Source organism: Dermochelys coriacea, chromosome 3 (genome assembly GCF_009764565.3).
Source record: "Dermochelys coriacea isolate rDerCor1 chromosome 3, rDerCor1.pri.v4, whole genome shotgun sequence".
Lineage (NCBI taxonomy): Eukaryota > Metazoa > Chordata > Testudines > Dermochelyidae > Dermochelys > Dermochelys coriacea.
The window spans coordinates 83,269,299-83,284,987 of record NC_050070.1 but is presented as its reverse complement, the minus strand read 5'-3'; the positions used below and the strand labels follow the sequence as shown (position 1 = coordinate 83,284,987).

At 43.2% G+C, this 15,689-nt stretch overlaps 1 protein-coding gene across 3 annotated transcripts in view; it reads left to right on the top strand.

Annotated features, from left to right (window-relative positions):
- Positions 1-528: 528 nt before the first annotated feature.
- Positions 529-15,689, top strand: part of SCML4 (Scm polycomb group protein like 4) — a 111,143-nt gene continuing 95,982 nt past the window's right edge. For 2 of the 3 annotated variants that reach the window (XM_038396194.2, XM_043510769.1), the window contains exon 1: positions 529-756. The gene's annotated coding sequence lies outside the window, so the exon portion shown is untranslated. Of the gene's footprint in view, positions 1,654-15,689 lie in introns of all 3 variants that reach the window. The other variant, XM_043510766.1, reaches the window with a different exon arrangement.

The window sequence follows — 15,689 nt, the reverse complement described above, 5'->3', positions numbered from 1 at the left end:
TGTGTGTGTGTATGTGTGTGTGTGTATAAAGCTATTCCCATGCACGTAGTATCATTAACTGAAATATCTGCAGCAACAAATCATTGATCTCTATTTTAATTACCAAAAGTCAAACAACTCATCCTTCAGGTTTGTGGTATCATGTAAGCTCAATATTGGGCCACTTTGCCGCATGATCGGGACAAAGAGATGATGATACAGTCTGGTTTCTATGGCAACAGAGGAGGGGTAGTTAAAACAGAAATGTTGCAAACACCCGTTCTGCTCATCATAATATAATTAATGTTATTGCCAGAGACATTACTCTTAAAAAAGTGAAAGTGCCATTGCCTTTCTATTTGTATGGATTTTAAATAAATAAATTAATTAAATGGCAAATTTTTTTTTCTTAGTTTAGCTGCTAAGAGAAAGGAAACAACACACAGGCCTCATTTTCTGCGTGTAAAATGTGTGTGTTCTTTAAAAGGCAGTGGTTGGCTGGTTTTCCGGACATGATGTGGTTGAAGCTGTCATCATAATGGAAATTCATTGCTGTAGCTATGGTAAATCGAGTTTTCTGCCTGTGCTGAATGCATTAGTCTAATGAGATGTTTGCAGCTGGAGAGCTGAGCTGCTGGAGACTTACAGTGTGCTAACAGACAGGGAGAAGATGGCTTTTGCAATAGTCTGTGTGCATGTGCTGAAAGTCATATGCCCTTTAGGTCGAAATACCTGGTCTCTGTAAGACACTGATCAGTGTTTTAACATAAGCAATAGGTAAGGGGAATGCATGCTTCTTCTGTGCCTTTTTTTTGTTGTTGAGTCCTGTTTTAAGCAGCTGTCATTCTGTTGTATGCACTGCTATATGATAACTTTAGCAATCCTAAATTGCACACTGTATGTATGTGATACATGCATACAGTGACCGTGCTGTACAATTACTATGTACACTGAACCACACCTTAACTTAGTCATGCTACTAATATTGTGTTTTCAGGAACAGTTTAATAAAGAAAGGTGCAGGGTATCAGTGTATTCAGCAGGTTTTGTCTGTGTCTGCGTCTCTGCTAGTCCATGAGCGTAACTGCTTCTCTATTTAAACTATTTCTTTGAATATGTAGCGTGTCTTCATGCTTTTTTCAAATGTAAATCAAAGTGGTTTTCCTTCCTTTCCTTGCCAGGTGCATGTCTCTTCCATTTTTAAAAGCTCCTTACCTTGAAACGTGAATAGCGGTCAGCAGTATTTACCGTATGGATTTTGTTTTTTAATGTAGATCCTTAGGCAATCAATCTAAAAATGATCTTTTTAATTCCTCCAAATCATGTATTAAGTTGGATTTAATCCTTAGGATCCTTAACTGACAATTGCCGGAGGCAGTATTTTTTTTGTGCTGGTTTTACCTTTAAGGACAGGAGGCATCTAACTTACAAAGGACGCAGAGGAGGGCACTTTAGCTTAGTTGATTTGTCTTTTCAGATGTTTTAAAGATGGGCTTGATTATTGGTACAACAGGCACAAATAATTTCTTGATTAAGTAGACACACATCACCTGGGTGGTGGGTGTGTGCAACTCCTGTTAGCCCTTCAAATGTATCCCTTAACTTCACACGCCATCACACAGTCCAGTCTACAAAGAGAGAATCCTTTACAGAGGGTGCAGTTCCACCTGCTCAGTGAGTAATTTAACAATTGACATAGCTGGAAGTTGTTTCTCTCTCCAGAGCTCATAAATGAAAGAGGCTATGAATGCCATTTGCTTTGCTTGGGGTTTATCTAAACCTGTTAATTTGTTAGAACAAAATAGCATTGGGATTTTCAGTATGGATAAGGCAAGTTCCAGGAATCCAAAGCCAGTGTAGAAAGCTGCAGAAGAAACACATGCTAAGTTGTCTGTTTGGGGGGGGGGTGGACTTTGATTTTAATTCTGCATTTTATTTTAAGAATGTTCTGGAGACATTTTGACCAAGTATAGACCATGGGTGTTTAAGGTTGCATAACACAGAGAGTAATGAAAAATAGATTTAAAAAGGGGTTAGGTAGCAATATCTGGAAGATGCAGAATTGTTTGTGTCCACAAGACTGTATCCTAAAACTTACCTTTGTGTTCTGATAATACGTACAGCTTCTTCAGAAATGCTGTGCAGACACTCTTCAGTTCAGATTAAACATTTAGAGCCAGTCAACAGCTTGTGTAAATTGTCATAGCTCCACTGACTTCAAAGAACCTGTCTCCGTTTACACCAGCTGAGGATCTGCCTTTTATTCTGAATGCCTAGTTTTAGAGATCTTATTTAGACTCAGGAGCTTCCAGTCCTATCTAGCCACAGGTGACTTTTTGAAACTAAGATCTCATATTGATTTTTCCTGTACAATAAAAGAAAGAAACACAGTTATTTAGTCAATGCAAGCCACACTTTGTGCCAGAAAGAATTCCACTTCTGGGTGCTGCTTAACTTATGCTTCTGGGGAACAATAACAAAACCCCTCACTTCCTGGGCTCGATCAAAAACTCTTGAGACAAACCCATTCTTAAAGTCTGTGGTGATGCAGTCTTGTCCAAAGGTGGCTGCTGGATAGATTTGCTATTTTTTTCATAGCCCTATTTGAAATGGTGTAACCAGAGCACTCTTAATACAATGGTGGACACTATGCAGAAAAGAATTAGTATAAATAGTCGATTTTTAAGTTTGGCCACATCCTGAAATCCAACAGCAGCTGATAAGTATGAATGAATAAGGGACCACATTGCCTATAAAGAAGACACTGCAGAGTGATATTTTTCTTAGGCATCCCCTGTGCTTGCCACAAAATGTACTTGTTTCTACTAAAAATGGACAATGCAGGGTTATAGAGTTACAGTATATTTCAGATGCGTCATCCCTAGAACTTTAAGAATATTCAATTTAATTTTGCCATGTATTTTTTTCTTTCTATAATGTAATGTAATGTAGTATTAACCACCCCCCTCCCTGACTGATTCTAGTTCATCTGAGGTGAAGTTAGAAAGTGGGGTGTTGAGTGGGGTGTGCCGCGAACAACTTGTGTACACAGCATCTGAAAGCCCTGCTTACTGAAGCGCCCCTGCAACTCACTGTGAAGAGGCAGTTCTTCGGTTTGCAGCTCTGGGGCACTGAGAGCCTGCACTGTCCATCAGGCATACTGACAGCTGTGTACGGGGCAGCAGTCAGGGGCTACCCTCGCAAGAGACTGCCGCTTAGCTCTCAAAAGAGCATATTCACAACAAAACAAAATGAAGCGTTTGCAAAGCACAACTGCTCACGACTTATTCTTTAATCAATGGCAAGATTTTTTTTTAACTTAATGTTCCGGAGTGGAGCCTTTGCTGCTGCAATACAGCTTTGTTCTCCTCTGAGCTCAAACCCTAACTCTGTGCCACTGTCTCTTCACTGCGTGTTTCAATGCATCTCAACAATGAGACAGTAGGAGGACCAATGCGAGGGCAAGGGTAGACTAGTGACAAGACTTCCAACTGTTAAAGTGTGGTGTTCTGTCACAGGCAATAATATCACAATCTCGAGGCAGTGAAGAAAAGCAGGATGCCCTGATATCATTCCGATACTCTGTGCATCTGGATCTTTTTGGAAACCTGAACCTGCAACCCTTTACTTACCCCAGCCATCTCTTTGGGCTCAATGGTATCTTTTAAGGTGCAGTCCTGTGCTGAGTTGCACCCCTCCAGATACCTCTCTGAACCGCACAGCATGCCGCTCGAGTGAACCTGCACTTGCATCCCTGCAGGGGGCACTGCAATATACACTTGCTCTGTGGACCACTGCAAATGGCGGAAATAGCCATGGTGCTGCCCCCTTGCCCTCCCCGCATGCTTTGGTATGCTGTGTGCCTCTAGGAGAGCATGGAGGGAGCAGTGCCTGTATTCTCCTTGGCCTTTGTAGGCCATACAAATGGGAGGGAAAGTTCCTTGGGACCTCCCCTGAAACGGCACACTCACAGGCTGGCATTTGGGCTCAGTGCTATTGTTCATATGTCTAAGGTATGCCTACACTGCGGTTAGACACGTACGGCTGGTCTGGGCCAGCTGACGTGGGCTCGCGGGGCTGTTTCATTGCAGTGTAGCTGTTCTGGCTTGGGCTGGAGCCAGAGCTCTGGGACAACTCCCCCGCACAGGATCCTAGAGCCTGGGCTCCAGTTTGAGCCTGAACGTCTGCACCTCAATTAAACAGTCCCTTAGCCCGAGCCCCGCGAGCCTGAGTCAGCTGGCACGGGCCAGCCGCAGTTGTCTAACTGCAGTATAGACATCTTTTAAGTCTCACTGTAGCATCGTTCGCTAAAGGGAGAGGGCCCAAGACTCCAACAGTAGAAAGAGAGAGAAATGCCCGATTACTTTAAGTGATTATTTGTTCTTGTCCTTGCACAGAAGGCCAATGTCTGCCTAGTAAGGACTAAGCAGGAATTCTTCCCTGTTAAGGGAGGCCCTTACGCCACTCCAGCTAACTAGCAGAGTTATTTTGTTATTCCCTATACATACAAAACATGTACATGGTATGTACAAACTAGAGAGGGAGACACATTTTCTGCCCCAAACTACTGGCAACAGAGATAAACAAGGCAAATAAAAACAAGCCCTACAGACACAGCCAGGTCAGGCAGGGGGCTGGCGAGGTGTGTCAGGAAACTGTTTGTTTGGTGAGAACGAGAATGTTTGGAAGAACCAGGTTACAAGGAAAAATTTGAAGAAGCAAAATCCTTAGGCTCGGTGGGCCTGATCCAAAGCCCACTGAAGTCAGTGAAGGTCTTTCTATTGATTTCCATTAGATTAGATGTCCATACTGGTATTTTCAGCAGTATTACATCTTCAGAGTATAACATTGTAAAAGGGAGGTGTTAGCAAGAAGAAATAGAGTTTTTCCCCTAGGGTCCTCTTCTGCCCCGCCCCAGCTGTATAGTGGGTGGAGGAAAGAGTTAGTACTAATCCCATTGTGAAGGAACTCTCAGACAGATGGAAATCATCATGCTGGCCATTAGAACTAGTGACCATATTTAGCAGGTGACTGCTACCATGGGCTTCACTGGACAGTGAAGGAACAATAATTAATAGTGTCTATTTGTACAATGGGAGACATGCCAATCTCACTTTGAATGAAAACGTATTTCTGGAATATATTATTTGTTTTAAGGTGTTGCCGTATTAAGAATTGGCGTCCTGAAGAAGGGAAACAAAATTATCTTTCTTTTTTGCTATGTTCTTAAAAGCTCATTCATGACTGTGTCAGGGAGATTACACATTGTTCTATGCACACGTGCAAGAGAATTACAGTTGATGTGTGTTAAAGATGCTAATTAATTTGTTATTGACATATATAATTTTTAAAATACAATCTAAACGTAGCCTCTTTGTACTACGTTTTTCTACTGACAAGGGTGAAGGATTTGGAAGAAGAGGTGAGGGTGCGGTTAAATTTTCCTAACTAATCATTTAAATGCCTAATGCTGGGGGGGGAAGAGGGGTTTAATTGCCTTAAAACATCATCAGGACTAGAGGTTGTTGACTAAGATTGAGTGCTACCTGAAGGAAATAGTGTAAAATTGGACAGAACAAACACCGGATGGGTAGTTATGTTACACCGAAGGATGGATAATTCTTCTTGTACTGGACGGTTTGCTCTTGTTCTGAATCCACCTTTCCGCACTCCTACTGATTTTCATCACACAGGAGACTCCGAACTACAGTCCAAGCCTTTTGCTCTCCACATGTTTTCACTTGTTGTTCTTTTTGCTGGTGCGAAGGAAAAAGTTTCCTATTCAGCCATCCCTTTCCCAACCCCAACCTCTTTGTGATGCACCAGAGCGCCCCAAAGCCCTATTTCTACTGAGGTACGCTTTTCTTCTGAAAACCCTTCCTGCTCCTTTATGCAGATATCTGTCTGTATAGCTCTCCGTCAAAAGGTAGCTGGCAAAAAGGAGCCATTAGCACTTTACCAAATGCATATCTGGATCATAATGAATATTAGTAACTGGAAAATATATGGCAGCATAAGAATTCCAGGTAACTAGGCAATCCCTTCTGAAAACTTCTTAATTGCAATTAGGTGGTCTTGACTGCAGTTTGCAAGGCTGGAACCCAACAGGAGCTGAAGGAACTCTGAAAGAAGCCTGCTATTCTTTATATTAGAGATTGTCTAAACATCAGAGGCCAGAACCTCAGCTGTGCTGACGGTAAATTTGGCCCAGCTAAGGGGAGTTTGGCCTAGGGAGGGGAAAGTGCCACCACCTGGGCTGGTGTAACTTAGAGCATCTGAAATTAGGGCTGCTTGAAATGACATCAGCTGCCATGGTTCTAGATGGACTGTGATGCTGGCTGAGGATCAAAGGGAGCAACATGTTTTTCACCTTGTCTCATCCCCACACCACCCTATGTGGAGGGTGTAGGAGCAGGTTATTTCCCCCTCTCAGGGGAAATCCTCCCTTCACCTGCTTGGGCAACTTTTCAACCACTTCAAGGTGCTGGGACAGAGCAACACTGCCAGGGCTGGGACCAAGAACCTGGCCCTTGTTTCTCCAGCATTTTAAATGACCCATGGAACATTAGTCTGTCTGCTTAATGAATGATTTAGGGAGATACACATTTTGGTTCTGATCCTGCAAATACATGCACGCATCCTTACCTCTACTCACACAAATACTCCCAATGGTGTTTCATTGATTTCAGTGGGACTACTCACATGAATAAAATTAAGCCTACAGGATCAGAACTTTAAATGATTTTAAATCCTAGTGTTGAATTTATCCTCTGCAGAGGTTATACACAAACCCACATATGTACATTTACATACATTATATCTGTGCTGGTCAACATGCTCTTCTCAACCTGTTGCATCATGTGCACACTTTCTTGGCATATCCTTCTTGGTATTGATGCTATACTTAAGGATGAGCAGGTGTCTATGTAAAACAAGTACGTCTGAGCATGATCTACACAGATGGTTAAGGCAACTGTGACAGAAGTGTTGCTTTATTCAACACAAGGGGTTAATTTAAGATACACTGAGACGCAGCACAAGAAGTAGCATGTCACTTTAGTGTGACATAACACTAGTATGACATCATTTGTGATTTCAAGCAAGACAAGTTGTTTGTAAAAATCAGCTACTTTCCTCTTTCAATTGCTCCTCAGGTGTGAAGTGTGTGTTTGGGGGAGTACTTTCTGCTGAGGAAAGCCTGTAACTCTAAGTGATAGAGTTGCTCTATTTGTGCATTGTGCACATACATTTTCCTGGCACTTGCCTGATTCTCTGTGTTTTTGCCTATGCATCAGTGCGCTGAGCAGAGTAGTGCAGAATGTAACCGGTGAGGTGAGGGCAGTGTACAATACATTTCCTGCTTTTTTCCACAATAGATATTTCTGTTGAACTCCCTCTGTTTTTAATAGATGAGCTTGTTATTAACGTATTTATTTTCACAATTGCATGGGGTAAGATGTCCAAAGGTGGTTTGATAACTAACTGAGAGCTTAACCTCTACACCAGAGATGAAGGAAGGTCTTGGGCAAGCTCAGGCCGTAACCAGGGCTTTTAATTCTGCATATAAGGTTTCATTCTAGCAATGCAATTTGTTAATGAGGACATTCTCCTGATACTTCAGGTGTGGTGCAGTTGATGAAAGAGGGAGAAAAACACAGGTTTTGCCAGAGCACGTGACTGTTCCATCAGAATCCCACTTGCAGCAGTGGCTGGTACCTGATGCTGCAGGGAGAGGCAAGTCTCTAACAATGCATCCCAGAGAGCATTCTATAGTGTTTCCAAATATCTCCAGGAAAGACTATACTGATTGAACCTCCCCTGAGGAGATAGGTGAGGAAGAGCTCCTTTGTGCTGTAGCATATATTTCTTTTAGCTTTTGAAAAGTAGAGGTGTTTCAGCAAGATGGGTCCCTGGAGGGAAATGCCTCCCTGATATTTCCATTTAAAAGATCAGGTTGGCTTGGCAACAACAGTTTTCAAGAGGGCTTTATGCTGCACTCCCACTGCACCCCCCCCCACTTTCCCGTTCATCCCACTCTACGTAATGAGAGAGACAACTTCCAACAATGAGGGAGAAATCCCTGGTGATATGAAGTCCTTGAAAGATCATTCCACCTCAAATAACCCCATTATATCATTCTTCAAACAGGGCAAGCAACTCCCCTAAGATGTGAGATTCCAGGCCGCAGACCCTGTGTAATTCCACAGTTGGATTTATTATTAATAGTTATTAATAGATGTCTGGAGGCTTCCACCAAGATTAGGGACCCATTTTGCTAGACCGTAGTTTGAATGAGGAACTCTCTCCAATAACTTACAGCATAAAGAGCCAAGAAACCATGTGGTGGTGTTCCCATTTTATAGCTGGGGAGTGAGACAGATTGTGACTTGCCCAAGCTCCCTCAGGATGGCTGTAGCAGAGCTGGGAATGAAGCCAAGCTGTCCTTAGTGGTGCCTTAACCTCAAGACAGACCCCCTGGCCTCCTTGATATGAAATCTCCCTTTCCTCTCTGAAATTACCTCAGTAATTAGATATGAGATGTAATTCAATTGCAGTCTCATCAGAGTCTGTCACAGCCTGAGTTTTGAGAGGCTAAGAGGATAGGGCAGAACATTGTAGAAATTTCTATATACACTGGCATTTTTCTGAAAAAGTTTTGGTTTGATTCATATACCTGTATAAACGTAAAGCTGGGCTAACCACTGAGAAATCCACATGTTCACAGGCAGCATCCATACCTACTTTTCCTGACCTACCTGTGCCACTGATGGAACCATTGAGTCTGTGTTCCAATCCCAGAAAGGCCACCTCCCAACCAACCTGCTAGTGTCCTCATAAGCACATTTTATCCACTCTGACTAATGTATTCATACTGCACCCAACACCTTATAGATAGCTCTTTCAGGAGGGGAAAAGAAAGAAGGAGCCAAAGGATGACGAAATGTGATAAAGCAACTGGGGGTTTTTGGATGTTTTTATAAAATGGCTTCATTTATTAAATTTAAACGCAAGTTTACAAATGCTGGTGCTCTTAGGAGAGGCACTGGGAACATATGCATAGAAATAAAAAAGAAACAGGAGAGAGAGAAATCCTGGGTGAGGGTTCCTCCAATTTCACCAGAAATAATACTTGGGCCTAACAATAAAGTGGATAGTTTTTTGTTTTTTTTTTGTTTTAAATGGGAAGCAGTTGTCAAAGGAGGAAAGGGGGCCCGGGCCTGATAACTAGGGAGAAATTGCAGGGCATGTAGCATGATGAAATTATTGTTTGGAGACTGAGCATATGGTCAATATTTCTTCTTTGCTGATGATCTCCATTGTATCTGAGCAAATTAGGACTGAATTGTTGAATATTAAGTCTTCATTCCTGAGTATGCTGGACTGGGTTTCTGGTTTAGTTAAGCACCAAACAAAAAAAGCATGCATCACCTGTAAAGTTCTTGGAGAACCTCCACTGCTTGAGCAGGTGGAAAGTATGATTATTTAGTTCTTCTCCTAGGCCCTCTCTTCCCTGTTTATACATGCAGACTGGGCTCGAACATCCCTGGAAGGAGTTCAGAGTCTTCCCACAAGTTTGAGAATTTAACAGGGATGAAAGCAGTGAGGTTCTAGAGAAGGTAATAAATAATGAGATCCTTGTTATAGATTTCTTTGAATTTTCCTACTGAATTCAGTAGCAGGGATATAATTCTCTTTTGAAATTCCTAGGGTGGGTTAAAAAACCCTGACCCTAAACCTGTGGAAAGGTTGTTATTTAGGACTTTTCCTTAAGAGAGAGGAACATAGCAAAAAGTAAACCAATGAACTAAGTACAAATGTAATGGGACATGTTGGTGTGAAAGGGAAATAAAGAACAGCTCAGTGCCCTTTGGCAGATACACCTCTGTGTAAGGCATCCTTGTGTGTAAGGCATCTATTACCTGAGTGACTTGAGGGGTTTAAGGAGATGGGTTAATACACTGTCCAATACATTTGAAAAGTTTCCTTGGTGCAAAAATTGGTTTTCTTCTGCTATGCAGCACCATTGACTTTGTTCTGACACTGTTCCATTGGTGCCCTGTCAAACAATCCCAGGAGAAAAAAGTAAGAGTGAGTTAGTTTTTTATTTTATTTTCCCTCCCTGACTCCAAAGGCCATTATCAAATACACTTGGCTTTTGGTGTCAGGAAACCAAAGGGTTAAAGAGGGGTGACACATCTTTCCAAGGCAGGTCCGCTTCATTCATGCAAGTTGGGAAGCTGCCAAGTTACCAATAAGACCCTGAATGAGTAACCCGTTAAAATTACGGAGCATTAGTCTACTGCCCAGGGGGTGGGTGGGAGGAAGCCCAGTTTAACCAAGACAGAATGGCAATGCAAGAAACAAGGATTTGGAGGTGGGTACCCAGGACACACAAAAATGAACTAAACAGAAGACAGAGCATCTGAGAGAAACTCTATTTATTATCATTATTTATGTACAGGCAAGAGACTCTATGTCCTTTCCCCCACTGCAACAGAAAAAATATATTCATAACGTTTATCTCCTGATTTCATCTGTCAGCCTCCATCTATTTCCCTATAAACGATGAATGAGAGATGTGCCTGGTAACTATCTCTCATGGCTCAGAAAATATTTGAATGTATTTGCATATTAAGTTAGCCACATTTACACTGTGCTTGCTAAATGCAGCAACACAAAATCCTACACAAAGGGGGTTCGTCGGCCATTAATGTGTCCGGGATTTATGTGAACGGCTTCCCTTAATGGTAATGGGAGTTACCTGCACTAATTGCCTGTGCTCCAAGAGGGGCTAGTGCATGTAAATACATATCACTTGGTATGGTTTATTTAAAAAAAACAGCGCCCTGGCACACTAAGATATTGCCACGTTCCTGATATTTGCCTAGTTTTTCTCTTCCACGTTGGAGTGATGCCTGATTATTGACTAAGTGGCACTCTTCCCTTTTAGGGCCCAGTCCTGCAAACACTTACATGCATGTGCAGTCCCACTGATGTTAGTGAGGCCTACTTGCGGGAGTAAAAGGTTGCCAGGAGCAAGACCTTACTGAATCAAAGTCTCAATATGGTTTTAGGGCAGCAAGAGGGAGGGTGTTAATTCCAGCCTGCTTGATTGCTGGCCAAACTTACACTGTTTCTACCTACTGTAAATTCCCCCTCCTTTTTCAGCTGGGTAAGGGATTCTTCTTCACCTCTGGTCCTAAACTGGCATCTAGTCTTACAGTGCACTGTTCAGCACCTGCCACTTTCCGCCCCCGGCAGAATTTCGGTGTCACGTGCTGTGACTCTTTTGCTTATACAGGGCCTGATTTTCCTGTCATTACTCTGATGTCAGTGAGGAGTAAATCCAGTACATTCAATGGAGTACCATGGCTATGTCACCCAGGAGCAAATTCTCAATGACCAGTCCGTGGACCTGCTCCAGTCCCTGAGATCTGCTTGGCACAGTTTAGGAAGGCAGCAAGCCCATCCCTGGGATCAAAACAGTTGAGAAAGGCTCTAGCCTTTGTAAAAACAAGGGACACCCCTATAATGAGCTATCCCTGAGAGTACAGGGCTGCCTTGTGACAATCCATTTCCCTCTGGCTGTTGCCAGACTCTTCCCTACATTGCCCCACTTTCCATTAGTACCCTGTGTACTCTATTTATGCAGTGCTCGCTGTGAATACAGCCCTATGCAAAGCACTTCACAAGATAAGGCCTCTGTCCCTTGTCTGGCTCAGGTGAATAGTATACGTGATAATAGCTCAATAGCAAGAAGGCAGAGAGCCCATGGATCTCATTCCCTTTTATACTAATGCCTCTCTATGCTGGCTGAGTGGTGTAAAGAGGCCTTAGTGTATAAGGCACCATGTCTCTGCAGAGCTTAGAAAGACTCCAGGCCTGACTACTGTAAAGCACAGTGTAAATCTCACCCTTTTGCAAAAGCCTTCCCTAAATACCAAGAGAGAGAATTGGAAGGAAGGAAGTAAAGAAGAAAAAGCACCTGCAGCTGGGAGTAGCCAAGGGCAAGGGCCACAAAGGACAAACCTATGCAAGTCTGAATGGTCTTGGTGTCTGTTGGCTTCTTTAGAAAAACCTACACTAGATAGATCATAATAGAAGATCATCATGGAAGGTGATTTTGGGGGAGGGTTATGTGGCCTGGGAAGCGGGTCTAAGGGTAATAGCAGTGTGGTGAGAACTTGTGTGTGTCAGAGAACACACACTAAACCAGGAGATACAAGGATCCCAGCCTATCCAGACAAGGAGGTTTTGCTAAGTATGTTCAAGTGGTTCAGCACGTCTTTCCTGCAGATCACCTGGGTTTTCACTGCCTGCTGTCCCCTCTTGAGCGTCTCCTGCTTTTCCTATCACAATCAAAGCCACGGGTTTGGTTTCACAGAGCCTCAATGCACCTCAGGTCCATGAATACTTTTCAGTACTGAAGCTGGGTGTGTGTTTCCTTTCAGAGAGGGCACACAGGGAAGGCCTGTTCCCAAGTTTCCTGTTAGCCTAGTACTTCGTGCTGTAGTGAAACAATGCGTTGTATATGCAAATGATATTGATGGCCTGCAAGATTTGGCCAGGCTACAGGAAATCTTTTATGGCTCCTCCATGATGGAGTTGCTCCATTAATCATTTCATTCAGAGGTGTGCACAGATTTGCACCAGATTCTCTGCTGAAGGCTGCCCTTGTATTGGTTTTGGTTAGAACATGCCAGTTGGGAGTGTGTTTCTTGTAGGGGAGCAGTTGTTGAGAGAGGATTCTTGTGCTTGCCAAAATTTGTAATGCTTTTGATCAGAGTGGTTTTTACTTGTCAGTCTTGTTTGTGTCTTCCCTCTGGCTGAATTAATCCTGTGTCCTGTGGTGTTGGCAACATTTTCATTATTTGGGGTATTTTTGCTGGCTGCCAGGTCATGTGTTTTATCCTCATGTTAGAGATAGATACACTCTATCACCAGGAATTCAGTGTCATTTAGTGCAGTGGTTCTCAAACTTTTGTACTGGTGACTCCTTTCACACAGAAAGCCGTTCAGTGCGACCCCCCTTATCAATTCAAAACACGTTTTTATATGTTTAACTCCATTATAAATGCTGGAGGTGACGCGGGGTTTGGGGTGGAGGCTGACAGCTTGTGACCCCCCCCCGGTGTAATAGCCTCGCAACCCCTGAGGGGTCATGACCCCCAGTTTGACAACCCTGATTTAGTGGATAGAGCATTGGACTGGGACTCCACAGACCTGGCTTCCATTCCCAGCTCCATCACTGACTTGCTGGGTGACCTTGAGCTAGTCACTTCACTACTGTGCCTCATTTTCTCCTCCAACCCTCTGTCTGTCTTGTCTACTTAGAGGGTGAGCTCTTCAGGGCAAGGACTGACTTACTCCATGTTTGCACAGAGTCTAACACAATGGGCCCTGATCTCAGTTAAGGCCCAAGGTGCTAACTGTTATAATGATCACTTATTATAGTAAGTGGCGGGACACATTATGCTATGGCTAAGACAGTCAGGTGCAGATTTAGTTTAGGAGTTTGAAGGGGATTGTGCAGAGATTTTTACTCTTGTGGCAAAAAGTTTGGGTCCCCCCTCCCCTCCCCCACAGCCATTTTGGATGGGTTAAGATTTGCACTTATACACATCACAGACCATGCTTATAGCTGCAATTCTGTGGCTTTTTTTTTTTTTTTTGCATTATTTGTGTGTTTGTGGGGAGTCTAGATTTAATTTTGTGGTGATAATTTGCCCAGACATTAGAGTGCAGCTTATTCCTTGTCTTACCTACACTCAGTCCAGCCCAGCCCATTTAATTTGGAGACCACTTCCTTCTCTATGGGGATATCCATCTGTAGTCTTGCTACTTCAAGCATCAGGTGACAAGCAGTCCTCATGCAGCAAGCAGCTTTTCAACCTTCCTCCAAACCAGCCTTAGCAAAGTGCTTCAACAACTCAGCTGAGCTGCCCCAGCCAGGGGAATGTGGAAGACACAGAAGCCAAGATTTTTCAACGAGGCTAAGAGAGTTAGACAGCCACTTCCCACTCAGCTGGATTTTGAGCACCTTTGAAAACCACAGCCAGAGATACACCTTCCGCACTGCGGAATGCAGTGCTGCTACTGAGCCAGTCCACATTGTTTTTCAAGCGAAATCCTGAACACTTTTTTCATTAGAGCTATGCAAAATGTATGCAATGAAAGCTGAAGCTGCATGCAATCTGTCTGGCTTGAGGAGGGATTCTGATGAACCTCTAGCTCAGACCATCCAACTGTTTGCTAAACTTTAATCTAAAATTGCCCTTTCTGCATATCCCTGGGGCCTGGTCCCACTCCCAGTGGGTTCCGTGGTGAAACTCCCATGGACATAGATGGAAACTGGGCCCAAGCTCATTGTTTGTTGTCACGGGTGTTTGAAATTGATACCCACGCTGGCTGATCTATCTATCTTTGGTATCTATACGGCTCGCATTATCTTAGCATCCGAGCACCCACAACCATTAATGTATTTACCCTCCCAACACTGGTAGGAGGTAGGGAAATACTGTTATCCCCATTTTACAGAGACAGAGTCACCAAACCTGGGTGATTTGCCCAAGATCACCCACGATATGTCAGTTCTCCAGAAACTTGAGTTTCTCCAAGTCCCAGGCTCATGATCTAACCACCAGGCCACCCTCTTCTCCATCCAATGACCCCTGCCACAATATATTCATGTGTTTTTAAGAAGACTATGTCCTTCTAATAATACACAACATGATTACTAATCAAGGAAGACCAGTTTCGGTAGGGATCTCTTAATAAAAGGCCTTATAGAAATAAGAACCCACCATAAGAAATACAGCTCCCAGGGAACGGAAAGCTAAATGCTGTGGCATACATGGTGTACCCTACACCCAGGTGTGTTGTCAGCAGCTGCTACACATTCCAGGATGTTATTTGTTGCCTGTCTTTTTATTGTATCGAATTTGCCCACTGCAGAGTAAAAAACCCCAAGAGCATGCAAAGCTCCTTCTTTGTGGCACTTTCTGGGGCTATAAGCAGCACTCTGGCACGAGTCTGCGCCAAAGACTGTTTTCTTGTGGGAATTACAAAAAGAGAAGAAATAATTTTTTCAAATAGACTAGCTGAAGATAACTCCGTGTTAAACTGAAAATCAAGTCATTAGGTTAATGGGGTTGATCACAATGTTATTGTTTCGGTCTGTTTTAAGAACTCGGATGGCAATTAATTAGTGAAAGGACCACAAGTTGCTGAATTTCAGCAACCTGCTAAAGGAGCAGTTCCTGGCAATAGCAGGAGCAGCATTAGCAGCAGTCTAGTCATTTTACAGTAACTGCAGTGGAAGATAATTGCAGTGCTTTTGTTAACCTAATTCACACATCTATGAATCATATCAAGGTAAGAACCCAGTTGGAACAGAGGCTTTTAATGGGAGTTCTCTTCCCTTGTTAGGTCTGCACATGAGTTGCTGTGCTTTGTTTCACCCTGTGTTTTCCAAATAGCCATGGTGATCACTTTAAATTACCTTCTAATTCTAAAATGAGCTTATTACCCGGAATTATGCTAATGAACACAGTGACATTGACATTATAATGGAGCACGCGCTGGCTGACACAGCAGTCTGTCAGTTCATGTGGGGAACCTTGAAATACTAACACAAACCATGTGGAATAGCAACACCATCATTTTTAGTGACTGCCTTGACCCATCTTCTTTAACGGGAGATACTATAC